The sequence below is a fragment of the Cavia porcellus genome, unplaced genomic scaffold, assembly GCF_034190915.1.
Source record: "Cavia porcellus strain 051 isolate PalLab524CR breed Dunkin Hartley unplaced genomic scaffold, mCavPor4.1 scaffold_17, whole genome shotgun sequence".
In the NCBI taxonomy this organism is placed as follows: domain Eukaryota; kingdom Metazoa; phylum Chordata; class Mammalia; order Rodentia; family Caviidae; genus Cavia; species Cavia porcellus.
Window position 1 is genome coordinate 10,040,512 of NW_026947500.1, and position 17,719 is coordinate 10,058,230.

General features: G+C 37.2%; 1 long non-coding RNA gene across 3 annotated transcripts in view; it reads left to right on the forward strand.

Moving 5' to 3' along the window:
- Window positions 1-17,719, forward strand: part of LOC106027181 (uncharacterized) — a 91,281-nt gene that overhangs the window by 48,848 nt on the left and 24,714 nt on the right. The window contains exon 1 of one of the 3 annotated variants that reach the window (XR_002790588.2): window positions 14,815-14,955. The exons of the other annotated variants lie outside the window; for them this stretch is intronic. This is a non-coding gene — a long non-coding RNA (uncharacterized LOC106027181). Of the gene's footprint in view, window positions 1-14,814; window positions 14,956-17,719 lie in introns of those variants that run through there. 3 annotated transcript variants of the gene reach the window in all.

The window sequence follows — 17,719 nt, forward strand, 5'->3', positions numbered from 1 at the left end:
TTAGGTCACTTTTGGCTATAATAGTACCATTGCTGATAACAATAGCATCAAACACAGCTTAGAAAATGACAAACTGAGCTAATCATTAATTGCCTATCTTTAACCATATGAACTACATTTGTGGTTGTATAACAAAATCTAAAACAAAACAAAAAATCATATGCAGTATACAAATTCTTAATATGTCGTTTTTGTCCTAAGAGATTGAAATTTAAAATGGGTTAGGGAGAAAATAGAGATGTGGAAGAAGAAGAAGAAGAAGAAGAAGAAGAAGAAGAAGAAGAAGAAGAAGAAGAAGAAGAAGAGATTAGAAGTAAGGGTAGAAGACAAAAGGGGATCAGGCTAATTTTGGGAAATTGTTGTAGAATATTGGAGGGAAAGAGAAAGGGGAAAAGATAAAGGGAACTAAACAGCCACAATGACAAAGAGGCAAACAACAATGTTCACATTCATATAAAAACAAGGAGAAAAACCAAAACTATAAAGCAAAATCAGCATCACCATAACAAAAAACAATCAAGAGAGAGAGGGGGGAAAAAAACAGAAAAAAAAGGAAAAATTCCACTTCCATATTTGTCTGTGCTGTTACTGGTAGACCATGTGCAGAGACTGAGTTCTGATTCATGTTGATTTATCCCAGCAAGTCAGCAGTAGCTTTTTGGTGGAGTAGTGGATAATCTTGGCAAACTTGTATCTTTTGGGTAAGACCATACTGTAACCATGAGTGTACCTTCCACAGGCCTGATCCCAGCTGGGCGCTGCTAGAGGGAACCGTCAGCAGCTCTGAGTTCTGAGCTCAGTTAGCCCCTCTCCAAGATGGTTCCTGCACGGTCATTTTCTTGCATGGGGTGACTGAGCCCTCAGCACTTACCACCAGCTAGCTCTTCATTCATGTCCACTGCTCTCCTCCATTGCTGTGTGTCTCCGTGGAAGCCTCTGGTTTTCTGAGCAGTCTCAGGTTTGAATCACGCCTCCCTCAGAGTCCTGACTCAACGAGAAGTCTTTGCCAACTACCTCTTTCTCTTTTCACTCTCTCTGTGGGCTTCAAGTTGTGCTACAGATTCTTCCTAAGTCCAAGGGATCCACTTGCCTCCTTTTTGTTTTCCTCATGTTACTCTAATCCAGCGTCTGGATGGCAACTCTCAGAGAAGCAGTTTCTCTTGCTGCTTCCCCCTCTGCTATCTTGGTTGTCTCCACTGTTTTCTTTATTTTGTGAAAAAAAAATTTGTTTTCCAAATCTTTCTTGTTACTCTGGCTGTTTTCTAATATTTTAGATCCATGGCTTAGAGTTTGGAAAAGTACTCAAATGACCCACTCCAAGAAGTGACCTAGTTAGATAGATTCCTTTAATCATTTCTGAGTTAAATAAGAAGGATTTAAATTAACCATATAAAACAACAACATAGATGAAAGCCACTGGAGATTTTGAAAAGGAATAAAGCAGGAATAAATGTTCACTTTAAGTATATACTGGAGGAAGAGAACGTTGCAGATTTACATTTTTTTCTTGCTATATTTTTTCATAGAAATTTAGTTATAAAGGGTAGTGAAGATCTATACTAGAGAAGTTTAAATAAATTGCTGTGGACACAGAGTATATTTTCACATACAGTAGATTAGCAAGTACTTTTAGCCCCTGACATGCGGCCTGGTTTCTGTGCTGCTTCTCTTCAGTTCTCCAAACAGCAGTGTTCATGATTAATCAGAAGCATGCGGTGGACAAAATGCCATAGTGTTTATTATTCCCCATCCTCCTTGATCTCTTCTCTGGCTATTGCCCTCCTTCCTCATATCCTCTAGCCTTAGTCATTTCTCAGGTCTTTAAGCCGTGTTTCATCTATCACAGTTTACTCTGCTGCCCCCTTTTTCCCTATGCGATTAACTAATTCTATCTATCTTTAGTATCTTAGTTTAATGTCATTTTCTAGGAGCCGGATGTATGATTATCTAATATATAATAGATTCTCAGTTATTTTCCGTCACACACTATGTTTATTTCCTTGCCAAGACTCAACACACTTTATGCTCATTTGGTGAACTTTCCTGTTCCCCTTGTCTTTCTGCACCTGAATTCTCTCAGTGTCTGAATGGCAGAATGTATTACAGACTCAGTGCCTGGCACAAGGTAAGTATTCAGTTATTGTTTGTCGAGTAAAGAATTTCCAACACAGATAAATGAAGAAGTCATTGATTTTTTTAAAAATAAATAATTCACTAGAGATTTTCTTCAAATGATGATCATACTTGGGACATTTAATGTGATTCATATAAACATAACTCAAGAAAAATTCTAAGAATATATTTATAATATAGGGTAAATTGCACTTGAAATTATTTTGTGTATGGTAAGTTGAATGAATCTTTACTTTTCTTTAAAATATATCCTTACTATGTTTTTCATGATTTTAAAACGAAAAAATCTTGTATCTATTTCTAATGTGCAGATAGGCATATTTGTATGTATGTGTCTTTTGTTTGTATCTATCAATATATCTGTCTGTCTAGCATACCTATCAAAGTTGTTTCTCAGACTTTCTATAACTTCTTTATGTATGGAAATACCTTCTTCCATATTACACACATTTATAAAAGTTTCTTGAGCAATGAAATTTTCAAATTTTTCTCAATCAAATTCTATTGAATGATTTATATTATTTTATAGACCTTTTATCTTATTTTCTGTGGGATGTGATTTGAAAATATTTTTGTTTAAGATAGATATGGTGACACATACCTATAATCCTAACAATGGGAGGATGAAGCAGGAGGATCACAAATTGGAGGCTAGGCTGGGCTATTTATTGAATTAGTGAGAGCCTGATTCAAGATAATCAATTGAAAAAAAGACATAAGAGATGTACCTTAATGTGAAGGCCCTAGTTTCAATCCTCTACTGAAAAAAATTCGTTTATTTATTTTTGAGACAAGTTATTGCTAAATTTCCCAGACTAGTCTCAAATTTTATATCCTCTTGCTTCAGCTTTTGGAATAGCTGGGATTATGGGTATGTCCTAATTCACCCTGCTTTAGGAAGATTTCTAATTACTATCCTCTATTCCAATCCAGTCTGTAAACATCGTACATTTGTTCTTAAATGATGTAGAGAAAATGCTATTTTAAGCAACTCAATTACTCTGAAAATAAATTGTTGGTAAGAGATGACAACAATTTTCACCCCCTTGCCTCTGTTTCATACATTTAAATTTTCTTGCACCATTTTAGGATTCCTGAGGGCAGAAATCTTTTTAACTCTTCTTCCTTTGTAAAATTTTACAATACAGATGAAAAGTATAGGTTGAAATGCAATAATGAATAACATGATTTTTGGTGAGTGTGCTATTTCTGAGCCGCGGCTCTTAGGTACGCTTAAATCCCCAACTCAAAGCTTTGTTTGAAGTCCAATTCTCAATGTAGTCTTAGGGTGATCTAGTGTCTGTTGTGGTTTTGAACTGGCACAGTTTCTGTATATATTACTTATGCCCTCTTTGGGGTCTGAAGGGAAAGCTTTGTGGATTTACAGATGGATTAATGCTGGCATTTGAGGGATTAGGGATAGAACATGAAGGAACTTTCTTTCAAATTAACACAATGCATACATTTCACTTGCCTTCCTTTTTGTGGTCTATGAAAGTGAAAAAGCAAAATATTTTGCTATTTCTGTTGAAATTAAATTACAGAAATTATGTGATTATGGTTGTAAAGGGTTAAGTTCATACTTCTATATTAATATTTCTCATAATCAACTAAGCTAAGCTTAATTCATTTGACTAAAATGTTTTAGTGTGTTTGTTGTCCAAATCTCTACTGAGAGTTAGAATATCAACTAATTTCCCTTCTTCGTAGGTTTGCCTTAGCTTTTCACATGAGCCAAAGACCCACTTATTAGCCTATGTATCCAAATCTGATTAATATTTGGACAATGTTATCAGGGAGATAAAAGGTTTGAAAATTAACCTTACCGTACATTAGGATAAGCTTTAAAAATGTGAAGTTGAATAATCTCCAAAGTATCTCCATAGAGCAACTGGAGAGTTAGATGAATTTAAAATATCAAAAGTTAATTAAGAATCTTTGAAAGACATGCATGTAATATAGTTTTGTGAAAAAAAATAGAGCCATTGAAGCTGGTTGCTATGGACTCACACTTTGGCTCTGTGACAGCTGCTAACTGTTCAGACCTGGTCAAGTCATATACATTCTCTGGCTTCCAAATATCTTCATCCTAAAATGAGGGTGATCATAGTTACCTCGGAAGCACATTACAATTATATGAGATACATAAGTGAAAATGCATAGTGGGGAGAATTGCAAGACATAAAGGAAGGAATGAAATAGAAAAAAAAAAAAAAGAAATGAAAGGAAGAAGGCAGAGTATGTGATTCCAAAGGAATAGCTCTGTTGGGTTTCCAGCTCCTCTAAAACTGTTTCACCTTTGGGCTGCCTAAGCTCCTTTCCTCCCGGACCTTTTTCCCCTTCAGAGGCTGAGGTTTTTCTCCCGTCAGCAGCTGTTTGCCTTTTCCAGTATAAAGTCAGTGGGCCTTGCCGGCCATAGATCTCAGCTGGCTCTTACTCATATCTGCAGAATAAAGTCCTAGAGCCGCAAAGAGAGATACAACTTGGGCCTCAGGTGGAAAGAGATATGTGGGATTTGCAGAATGGATCGAAGCTTCTTCCTTCCTATTTATTTGCTTTTCTGATTTTTTAAAACGTGGATCAGAATGGTATGTCCTACATAACTCTTCACAAGCTAATAGCTTTTTAACAGGTATGTAATTCAGAAGGTTTAGGCCACTGCTGTCCAACAGAAATACAATGCAAGCCACAAATGTAAACCAAGTGTATAATTTAAAATTTTACGTGTAAATAAAGGCAGGTGAAATTAACTTTAACTATGTATTATCTTTAGTTCAGATACCCTAAATACTATAATTTTATTATATATGCAATACCAAAATTCTTAATCAGAGATCTTATGTTTTTGTGTTGCATATTTCAGTTTGAACTAGTGGCCACATGTAGCTAATGGCCACTGTATTGCAGAGTACAGTTTTGAGCCATTTCATGTTTTCTCTTTTTCCCTTTTTCTTCCTTAATGCTGAATGAGAATTTTATTGATAAGCTAACTGATCCAACCCATCTTTGCCAAGTTCTTCCTATCAGGAAAGCAGGACTCAGAGTGGAAAAGTAAACGTTACAACATGTATTGGCATAGGTAAAATTCAAACCCAGTTCTCCCGATCCTCATTTTATTGTTCTTTCTGGTTAAATATCCAACAGACTTAGCCAGTTTATAGCTAAAGATAACGGAACTCAGATAAATGAAGTTACATTGGGAGGAACTGAGAAATTTCTCAAGAGAGTAGGTTGAGAATTCCTGATAGGATAATATCACACCGTGGCCTCACTAATATAATAAGAAGCTGTTCTTCTGCAGTTTATAGAAAAAGAAATCTGAAGGCCTGGTTTATTTTAAAAAATGCAAAAATCCTTTAGTGTTTCAATCTCAGAATGATTTCAATGACTCTTGCAGGGTACATAGAATCTGTAAATAAATATTTGCTCAATCAATCTGAGCACTCAGTACATAGAAGAGAAGATTAAAACTGCAGAAATAAGGACTGGGGATATAGCTCAGCAGAACAGAACCTGTCTGGCAAGCACAAGGTCCTGGAGTTTGATTCCCAGTACCAAACTAAATTTTTTAAAAAAGCTAATGATGGCCAAATGCCTGATATCACCATGAATTCTTGCATTTCCCTTTTCATTTGCTGGTCCAGATGAGAGAAATGACTTGCCCAAGGCTGCAGAGCTGCTAATGTTGAACAATCCACACCTCTGTTCTGTAATTTTTTTAAATGCACAATTTCAACTCATCTGTTTAAATGGAATTAAGCCTATAGCTAAGCCCTGTCTTGCGAAGGGAGGATTTGGACCTGAAGATGTTAAATCTGATTTGGAAATTTGGGGAAGCATTTGCTAAGGCTGAGGGAATTGTCTCCTTCTTGAGAGCGCTGTTAAAAATTGACAGAAATGCAATTCTGTTGGATATGTTTTAGTGCTCTGGTATTTTTAGAATTCTCCATAAACACATCCCTCGAGGAGTGTACAGCTCTTGGCAAGCTAAGGTAACTTAGGACACTTGCAGCAAATGCAATTGACAACTTGACAAGACATCTGGATTTGTGTATATCTTTAAAAAAATAGAAAAGACAGTAGGTGCTTATCCAAGATACTCCTGCTTTTTTGTCTGTAGCTGGACAAATTCTTTTTGACCTTCTTTTTGAGGCTGACCACCTTCATACACAGGGCTGATCCCGGACTGCTGTCAGGACAGAGTTAGTTCTAGTTCAACACATTGCTAGGCCCAGTCTGCCAGTTGTTCAAGAAGTCCCTAGATGTTTGAAGACATTCCAGGACAATGGCAGCAGTGTCTGCAGAGTGGCATGCACACTGTGAAATCTGATGAAATCAGGACACCATATAACATGGTCTAGCACAGCGATGTTGTTCTGAGAAGTGAGGTGGAAGAAAATATCCCCAGGATAAAAAAGAGCAGGGTAAAAAATCCTGCTTAAAAAGAAGAAGGAAAAAAAAGATATGGATTTTCCCTTCTCAGACAGATTGTTAAATAGGCTTTTCTTGTTCAGTGGGGTCTGGTAATGAAAGTTGACAGGATATTAAGGTTATTTCAGGTTCTGCTATCTCCCAGGGTCACAGAAGCCTGCTGTTATGCATGTTAATCTATCTCAGCATTCCTGCCAGGAGCTGCCTAAGTAGGGCAGTTGGTTTAGTGTGTACTCTTCTCTTACAGTTTAGTTGAGAGGCAAAAGCTACCAATTAGCAGAATATGCATTGAAAATCCAGTGATGCTTTTCTGTTCTAAAGGCACAGCATCAAAATTTGTGATTAATAAATGATGACTCCAACTACTGCTTCCTCAGAAATGCAAAGAAAAACAAAAAAGCAGCATCTCTTCTTTCTCTGCATTTCTTTTTGTCACACAAATGAATGCATACGTGTACATTTATGAAACTACACAGTGAATTTTGCCTCATAGACTGGATATGCTGGTTGGCTCCAGCAAAGAAGCCCTGGTCATGTTTCTTTTTCTTTTTCAGGCATATCCTCATTTGCAAACTCCCCACAAACTAGTCCATTAGCTATGGGAAGAGAACAACATCACAAAGAAAATACTGGAGATTTAATTAAATCTTGATGAATAGCAAATTGCATAAGTGTGATTTTAGAGCTAATCCATTAGTAACTGTGGCATGTTCCCACCAACAAACTATCCCAGATGGCTCTGTAAATGGCACTATAAACTTCTTATGGATATAAAATAACCAGAGAAACCTACTCTGCTTGCTTTTATATAAATTTAAGCTGGCTGTCTTCTGTAAAACTAATGATGACAATGGCAGGAACTGAGGACTTGGCTTTCTATGGTAGTACATACTGGTAATTTCAGCTATTCTGGAGGCTGAGTCAGGAAGGTTACAAGTTTGAACCTCTCCTGGGCATCTTAGCAAGACACTCTCAAAATTTTAAAAAAGGGGTGGGATTCAGGATGTAGTTTAGTGGTAGAATACTTGCCTAGCATGGATAAGGCCCTGGGCTTTGTTCCTTTGAAAGAAAGAAACAAAACCTTGGAATTAATCAAATTGTGTTAGAGCCCTAGCCTTGTCACTTACTAAAATATTTGACCATGTTAAACTCTCTAGATCTCAGTTTCCTTTTGTGTAAAATGGGAATAATTATACCAGTATCTCAGCAGTCTGAGATATTGGTATAAGTGAGATAGAACATTATGGTTGGTGCTGTAACTGGTGATAGAACAGTGGTCACTGTAGATAATCAAAAGTCTCAGATCTGTTCTATGAATTGTTGCCACCTTTTATCTGCTTGTGAGTCCTGGTAACTGTATACCAGAGCGAGTATGTTATAGTCCCATACCTACGTGGTCACTACCAAAAGAGAAAATACCTCTTTTAACCCACATTTGTCTTTGAGCAAAGCTATAAAAGAGAGCACTATTCTCTTCTCTTTTGATAAAAGCAAAATGTATTCACTCTAAGTGGCTGTTAGAGAGCCTGTCTGTGTACAGCCCATTCTAGGTAATAGGTGCTCAAAAGTCATTCACTCTGTAATAACTTAATATTTTCTGTACAATGACTAGCGGTGGTACAGGACACTAATAAAACATTACATCAACTCCTGAACCTCTGAATTTTTGTAGCAGATGTTTTCTTAACATCCTGTAAATACTCCAATCATCTGAAACTGCTAGGCTTTCACCTTTGTACCATTTTTAGAAATGTGCCCATTGAGTTATGGATCTGTCTAATCTGTTTGACATTTATTGGTGCTCAAAGGGAAGCAAGGTTGGAACATGTAGCAGAGCACATTCTAAATAAATCAACAGGAGAAAGCAAACTAAATCACAGGGGGAAATTACAGTGTCCAAATCATTTATACACTGGTGATTACCGTTTCACCTGGGTCCAACTGATGTCACACGAGAGCCTCTGAAGCTGTAGGATCATTCATCAATCCAACGAGGCCTACTCATCCGTGGTTCCACATGGAAACTGACCTGTGAGGCGGGGACTTACAATGGTCCAGGACAGTCATATTAGTTCGTAATGAGAAGGAACATGTTCAGAAGAAAATGTACTGGGTTAGGAGGAGTTTTAGTATCCTTTCTGTTACTGGGTACCTGTGTGATCTTAAGGAAGTTGCTTTCTATAACTGCTTTTGTTCCTTAAGAAAACATCAGTAATTCTATGGGTGTATATGTATTTCTTTGCAATACACATGTGTGAGAGAGGCAAAAAGGACAGGAAATTGGAGAAATATTGTTTATTTCATAATTTTGAAAGGATCAGAACCTCTCTTTCAAATACTAACTAAAAATAATATTTAAAAACCTGGAAAATTCAGAATTTAGCTAGAGAAGGGGCCAGAATAGACTGGATTTTGACTCACATCTTGTGGTGGCTCTACATAGACTTGTGTAGGTACCTAGAGTTCTATGGACTTTGTGTTTAAATCTCTGGATTAGGTCAACTCCTGTTCTAGTTAAGTCTGTGGCAAATTCCTCTGAAGATACAACCTTGAACTTATGCAAATAATTTATAATTTTTCAAATGGTGCAAATAACTTACTAGTTTACTGTCAAATCTCATGAGTCAGTGGTTGAAAATTTTCTAGTTTTGAAAAACCAATTTAGTTTTTCAAATTGTAAATTAATACAATTTAATACAAGTATAAATTAATACAATTCCTTTGTTCCTACCACCTTTATTGTTCTTGCAACAAATGGCCATTTCATGTGTCTCACTGGAAAGAATGAACTCTGAACATCTGCTTCCATTTGGGAAGGAGAAAATCCAAAGAGACCATTACTCTGATCCTAACAATGAAAATAAATTGGATAGCTACAAAAATCATAGATTTATTTTTAACTCTCCAAAGACTTGAGGGATTTTTAAAAAAACCTGAATGAATAAAATTCCAGGAAAAGTAAATTCTTTCCAGGGCAGTCGAGCAGGCCCACCGATGCCTTCATTGCAGGTGGGGTTGCTGGAGATGGAGTGAATCTGATCCAGATGGGAGTAAAGAAAATACAGGCAAAAATCTCAGGCGCCGAGAGGTGAGGGTGAGAGTGGAGAGCTAATCAAGGTCTCAAGCAATTTAACAAGAGGCTAAGGCTGGAATCTCCAGAATCCTCCAGGTTCTTAGACCTCATTGACTGGCTGTGAGGAATATCCCTCTCTATCCCATCCGGTTCAGCGGTAAAATGAGCATGACAGCAACATAGACATAGGCGGTACCTAACTCAAGTAAGTCTAGAATGAACCACCACAGAATGCTGCTGGCCTGATAGAAGAAGCAAAGCATAAATTCTAGTGGGTGTAAATATTATGTACTATAGTCTACTGTTCTGTTACATAAGTGTCCAGCATTCGATAACAAATTGTAAGGTGCATGCAGAAGTGGGCAAATGTTAAACATAATTAAAAGAAAAAGTACAAGCAGACCAATATAAGTTTCATTGTTAAAATTCTTTTAAAAAGACTACTTTAACAACACCATGTAAATATATGAAGACATCACTAAAAAAGTAGGCAGGAAAAAATGAATGAGAAGGATGTATCAGCTGAGAAATAGCAGCTATACAAAGAAAATAGAAAGGCCCAAAATAGGTATTTGATGGGTTTACCAACATACTACTATGTGTGTGTGCTTTTAAATAGTTGCTTCAGCAGTTACACACATGCACCTTGCTTACTACTAAGACTAATTTTTTGTGTGTCTAGTAGTATTGGATATTGACACTATGAACTCACCCATGCGAGGTAAGTGCATGACCAATGAGCCATTTCCTTCCCATTCACATCTTTTAAAAACATTTTGAGAGTCTTATTGAGTTATACAGACTGGCCTCAAACTCTTGATTCTCCTGCTTATTTTCAGAAGAATCCATAATTGTAGGCATGCACCCCCACTAATGGCAATGTTGAATGATTTCATATTGGAAAATAATGATACGTGTCTTTTGCATCTCTCTTACTCTTTGTGTTCATGTTATCATGGGATACTTGGGAGATCTCTTATGTTTTACAGGCCAACATGATATATCCCCAAATACGTTGCTATTATATTGTTTTAAATGACTACTTGATTTGGGTTTTAAAAGACATTTTCCTTTCTCTCACTTAATGTGTGCAATCTTTTCTCAAGTAACCACACATTAAATAGTCATAATAGTTGTGTTAATGTCCTCGTCTATTAATTTTATGATTTGTGTTATGTCTGGTTCAGTTTTGACTAATTGTGAGTCTCCTTCCACAGTATGCCACCTTATGGACTGTATTTCCCTTCTGTGCATGCATGGTAGCTTTTGACTGGATTCCAGATCTTGTGAATTTTACATTGGCAGTTGCTGGATATGTATTTTGGATTCATATGGAAAGTCTTGAGCTTATTCTGGAACATAAGTTATTTGGGAGCAATCTTGCTTCAAAAGCCAGCTTTATTGGATGGGACCAGAAAAACATTTAGCATAGGGTTCAGTTTTTCCATTATGAAGGAGAAGCACTTCTTAATACTTTGCCTTGGGGTCTGCAATTTTTTTTTTTTCCTCTGAGGTTCTAAATAGTAAATATTTTAGGTCACCTGAGTCATCCGGTGTCAGTTCCAGCTACCCAACTCTATCACTGTAGAGCAAACATAGTAAGTACATTAAAAAATGGGTGTGACTGTGTGCCAACAAAACTGAACTTATGAAAAAGGTGGCCGACTGGGTTTGGCCTGCGGACCATGGTTTGCCCACTCCACTCTAATCCATAACTCAAGGTTTGCGAGATTCTCTACCCTGGCTGTGAGATGATATCAATCAGAATACTTCAGAGAGATCTGCAAATCCTGGAAGTTTTTGTCTCTCAAGTTTCCTTCCTCGACCTAGTCTGTCTGCTCTGCCTGTGTTCTCTATCTCTGCTCCACAGCCTGGAATCATTCTCCGGGGTACAATTGGGAGCATCCACAGGACTCACTTCCTCTGTTTCCCATGTCTTAGGGATCACTATTTTTTTCCTAGTCAGTGTTCAATATCTTGAGAGTTTGAATTATACAACTCTTTAGTTGTTTTAGGCAGGAAGATAAATCTGTTTTGCTTTTTTTTTTTTTTACTGGGAATCCAACTCACAACCTCATGTTTGCCAGGCAGGCACTTATGCCACTGAGCTAAATCCCCAGCTCTAAGAGATGAATCTGGTCCCTGTTATTTTATATTTGTTGGAATATGTAATACTAACATAAAATTGTACCAAATTAATATAAAATATATCCATAAATATGAAGCTACATCTTATACTATTTTTTCCTGTGATCCAGAAATAGAATTTTCTTCTATCAGAAAAATTAATCATCATCAATGCACAACTGTTGAATTTAAACATCTGTGAAAACAACCTATTTTAGAGGATGTTTGGTAAATGAATTATTGGAGAAGTCTTGGGGAACACCGGAGTTCAGTCATGGTTACCATGAAAATGATTACTCAGAAATTAATGGCAGTTATGGAAACTACAGTGTTATCTGCTGATGTGTAATGTGTCTCTCTGAAGCAGTTATGAATTATATTTATTTACTATAATCTGCAATATCTGTCTTCAACTCTAGATTTGTAAGCTCCTTGGTGGTAATGAGATTACTGTATTTCCTTCATTTTAATATCAACATCTAACATAGGGCATAGAAATGGTTTTAAAGCTCCCTCAGGTGAATCTAATATGCATCCAGGTGATTCTAATATACCTGCATGTTGATTATAATTCTAATTGAAGTAACACCTTATATTAACGACACTTCTCTTTACACTGTGGTAATTGAAACTTTTTTCCTTCAGCAGATATTTACTGAAAGTCTTTGATGTGCCCAGCACCAAACAAATGCCCCAAAGGAACAGAATAAATATAATACGTGACCACTATCAAAAAGTTTACAACGTTTAGTGCAGCCACTCAGAGTGGAAAAAAGCTTTCCATGTAGTTGGAGTAATAAACTCATGTAAGACAATTTGAGAAACACACACACACACACACACAAAAGCTGTGTGTAATTAGCTTCTGAATGGAGTAACCTATATATTACATAAAAATTCAGTAAAGGAGAAAATCTGTTCAGGATTGAGTTGTCAAGCCACAATTACTCAGAAGAATTATTGTTTTCCTTTGGTCAAATAAAGTATTCTCAATGTACAAGAAAATTTTTACTTGGTAGTTCTTGGTAGGTCATTCTTCTGCTTTATTTTAAGGTGACCCAGGGGCAGATATGGTAACTAGTTTATATAGAACAACTGATGTTAAAGATTTCTAAAAGCATTTCAACAGTCAATTTGTTAGCCTTTTCAATTTCTGAAACTCTGAAGCTAACTGACTTTTTTTCTTGCCCCTAAAAGAATGTCTGAGTTTATTATTATTTGTTAAGATAAAAATGGGAAGATATCTTACATCCAAAACTGATTTTTGAGTGTTTTGCTTTTTGGAAGCAAAAGTTTTTCCACAAATATATTTTATCTTTTCAACATGTGTATGTTTGTATGTTTGTATTCTTGAGACAGGGTTTCTCTCTGCAGCTTAGGCTGCCTTGAGCTTGCAATGATCCTCTGCCTTAGCCTCCCAAATGTTGGGGTTACAGGTATGCTCCACCACATCTGGCTACATGCATTTATTAAAAGGAGCTGATTATTCCTTGTTTTACTGATTATTTAACTATGAAGTTATTCTTATGTCTGATACATTGTGTCAATTTGAGAAGTTTAGAAGTTTAACTAAAGAACTCAGGGGGAACCAGGATCCTTACTTTGTAAATAACTTCATCCTGAGCAAGAGGAGGGCACAGAGATTTTGTGAGTGTTACACCCACTCTGGAGATGGGGAAGAGCTGGCCTGTGTACAATATAAGGGAAAAGAAGAGGCTTGCTCCCCTCTTTGCTCTGGCTGCTGCCTTGAAGTGTTGCCCCAGTGCCATGCCAGCCTGCTTTGGAGCCAGCCAATTATGAACTGAAATCTCCAGAAACTGTAAGCTAAATAAACCTTTCCTTCCTTCATTTTGGATGTTTGGTGTCTTGTCTTAGCAATGAGAGAAAAGTAACCAAGAAATTATGCTTTGTGAAAACTAATTTTTAAATACTTATTTACTTTCACTAAACTGTTAGGTCTATTTATTGTTCTGTTTCACATCAGGAAATCTTTTTACCTGGGGTAGGAGCAGTTATAGACTAAGTAAGTGCCCACATCTGAAATGTGAGTTCTGCATTCCTCATTTCTCCATTTCCTACTTTTCTTTCTAAATGTCTTTAGTGCAGCATTCACACTTGATCCTGGCCGTGCCAAAGGAAGATGGGAAATCCTTTTAAAATAGAAATGGTGGTGCAGCACGTCTTGTTCAAGGAACAGCAGTGTCTGCACTTAATGTTGGATGCCCAAGCAGCTGTCTGAGCTACTTGCCCTGAAATTGCCTTTGAGGAGAAGTAAACAAACATGGACATCCAGTGAGCCTATTTGAAACTGACTTCTGAGGCATCTATTTTGAGTAGGTTGTAATTTTGTAAAAGGTCTGGCATTATTTCAAATGTTTATTTAGTGTTGAATAGTCTCCAGTTGGCTGGTTGGTTCATTTTTTTTTTTTAAATGGTGTCAAAGACATTAAGAAAGATCCCAATAATAGATGCTGGATTTGCACTCATTTTGATCCACAGCAACTTATTTTGTTGGGTGCCAGACCAAAAACTCATGAGAGGGAGAGACAAACAGATGAGTCTGCCTATGTGATAACTGCCATTCCCTCCATTGTGCACATGCAAATAGGAACCATGCGATAGGAAGAACATTCCTGTGGCCTTCTGTGTTCCTGCCAATATGGCTCCTTTTCATAGAAACCATAAGGCATGGGTATCAGCATGGGCTAAGTTTATAGTACATGATTTTTCTGGCCTCACAACTTCCCCAACAAATAGGTATTATAATTTGCATATTAGAGACAAGAAAACTGCAACAGAGATGTCTCTAACTGTGAGAATAAAGATTGCAGAAATTACTTTCATTTCATTTTATTTTTATGAAAGATCCATATTAACTTCCCCCACATATGTACTTATGCTATAGTGATTCTTTTTCTATCTACTTATCAAAACTGACTAGATTTTTGATTCACAGATGTGACAAAATAATTTCATGGAGATGAATTTTCTACTGTCCCATAAATAGTAGCGATAGATTGTCCAAGTCTCTTCCTCTTTATTATTTATTTTATCTAATTTTCTTTTCTCCTCATCTAAAGTGACTGGGTGACTCATTGAGAGACACAGGTGGACCTTCTGTCTCTACAATCCTGTTATCCCCAGATGACAAGATATAGTAAATGAAATGCCAAGTGTTCCTGTATATACAGGTCATATTCATCTCTCTATAATCATTTTAGAATTACTTTCATAGCCACAAAGTCCTGCCTCAGTGCAAAGTTTTTCCTCTAAGCGGCACTTTTAGGAATTGCTGAAGGTAGGAAGAAATTTTAGAAGATCTAGATTCTAATTAACTTTTCTTCTAATTAACTCTGTCACCATCCCTTTGTGAATGCAACTGAGACTCTCAAAGTTAAAGGACCATGCTAAGGATGGCAGCAGCCCAAGTCCAGGGAGCTCATAGAATGCTTCTTGTTGCTGGACTCATAAAGCAAAAATAATTACCAGAATAGTCAGTGGTGTGAAAAAGGAGAAAAGTGATTCCTGTACATGTAAATTCAGTGTCATAATTCTCTACGTCAACAAACTATTTTTATAAATCAGTGAATACAGTTTCTCACTGTCTCTATGACTTCTGTATCTTTTTTTCTATGAAATTTAATGGTTCACCACTGGACAAATGATGGTGAAATTTTCAGCACTACTAATAAACTCTTCCCATGTCCTTTCTCTTCTCCATTCTACTTATTTCCCAACAAGACATTGTATAAGTCACTTTCCCATTGCTGGGACAAAATATCCAACATCCACTGTTAAAAGATGTTTACTGGCTTTCATTTTGGTGGGTTCATTCCACAGTTGACTGTAAGGTAGAATGATGTGGCAGAACAGCATGGCAGAGGAAATCATGGTGGTCAGAAAGCAGTGAGATTGGGGTGGAGCACTGGAAAGCTAGGGACAAAAACACACCCTTCCTGGTCATGCCCCCAGTGACTTTTCTCTTTCAAAGAGTTCCTTTTATGAAAGTAAGACATTTGGGGGAGAAGTCACATCTAAACCATAATATTGCTCCCCTGACCACATGAAGGCGTATACCCATCTCGTTATGCAAAATATATTGAGTCCATTTTTAGGAATCACCAAGATCATAATGGTTCCAGCACTACTAAAAAATTAAAAGCTAAAGCCTCCTTTTGTAATTCAAGGCTAGCTCTTCACTGTGAGCTCTTGTGAAAATGAAAAAGAAAGTTAAAGTCTTCCAACATATAGTGACGTAGTAAATATTCCTATTCCAAAAAACAGAAATAGAGGAATAAATACAAACTGCATGAAAGCAAGCCCAAAACTCCATGTGGCAAGTATTAAATCCTGCAACTCTATGTCCAACACCTGAGACAGATTCTACTGAGGTGTGAGCACAAAGAGCTTAGCTGGTCCTGCCCCTAAAGTCTTACTTCTTGCAGCCCTCTTTGCCTTTCCCTCGATGTTCTATACTCTAGACATCTCTAACTGCACTTTTGGCTTCACTCAACATCTTCACACACTGTTGTTTTATGGAGCTCCTGGAAGGGACTGCTTGGACTTCTAGATATTCCTCTGAAATCTAGATAGAAGTCTCTGTGACCCCAGAACACTTACATTCTGAGTTCTTGAAAAACAAGAACCATGTTGCTGATGTCAAGGTCAGCTGCCAGCTTGAGCAGTGACTGGGCCCTCTCGGACCATGGCTGGAGTGGCTTTTGAGAGTCTGGGTGGCTGAACTCAGATATATACTTCTTTAGGTATCTTGAAGAGATAGGCATCCGTGGATCTCTCTTCTCAAATAAAAGATTGATAATTTTTCACCCTTGAAACTGTGATCACTGGGGTCTTACTAATTTCTGTCTTCAAGAAATTTTTCTTCTTGTCTCTGTAGAAAGTACTTAGCTTAGTTTTAAGGCTATTCTTTCCTTACATGAACTTTGCATGCTTTTGCTTTCTGGAAAAAGTGAAAATTTTGCAAAATGTTTAGCTCTGAAATTTTCCCTTTAGATATAGCTTTAGATATAGCTAATAGCAGCCATGAGTACCCATGCTGCAGTCTGAACATTAGGATCCCTTGAAATTTTTTCCACTAGGTTCATTAGAGTACTATGCTTAATCTCAATCTCACACAAAGTGTCAGGATGTTGGTAAAAAGTAGACAAATTTTCTGAAAGATTATAACATATATATCTTCTTGACCAATTCCCAGTGGAGTCCTTATTCCCAACAAAAACCTCATGAATTTGATCTTTATTATAGACATTCCTAACAGCATTCCAGCCTTTCAAGCTTTGTCAATATTGCATATCAAGCACTGCTCACAATAGCCTAGGACATCTCCAGCATCTTATCAAACTTCTCCAGTAAACTAGCTCCAAATGCCCCCGAACCACATGGGCAGGTGTGATTTTAACAGTGACCCCTTATTCTCAGTGTCAGTTTTCTGGATTAGCCATTGTCCCACTGTGACAAAATACCCAGCATTTCCAACTGAAAAGACAAGAAGTTAAATTTGGATCACAATTTCAGTCCATGCTTGGCTGGCTCTAATGCAAGGTAGAAGAAGTGGCAGGAGGGCAGAAGAAAGCTGCTCTCATCTGGCATCCAGGAAGCAGAGAGGAGTTACGGCAAGAGTTGAGGGCAGGAGTGATTCCTTTCAGATCCCACACCCCCAGTCACCGCCTCTTCTAACCAGGCTCCACCCCTCAAAGTAAGAGTTAGAGAACTGGTTTAGATCTAAACCATAGCACACTTGACTAATCTGTATCTACATATGTTGCTGATATTGTTCATGGTGTCTGCATTCCCCAGGAATGCTCTATTCTCTTTATGAATTCTGACTTTTGAGGAACAATTCAAATATCTTTTGCTTTAAAAAAGTACTTCACAAAAAATAGTCCTCCAATACATATGTCCTCAGTGATGAATTTTCTTATTATTCTTGTCACC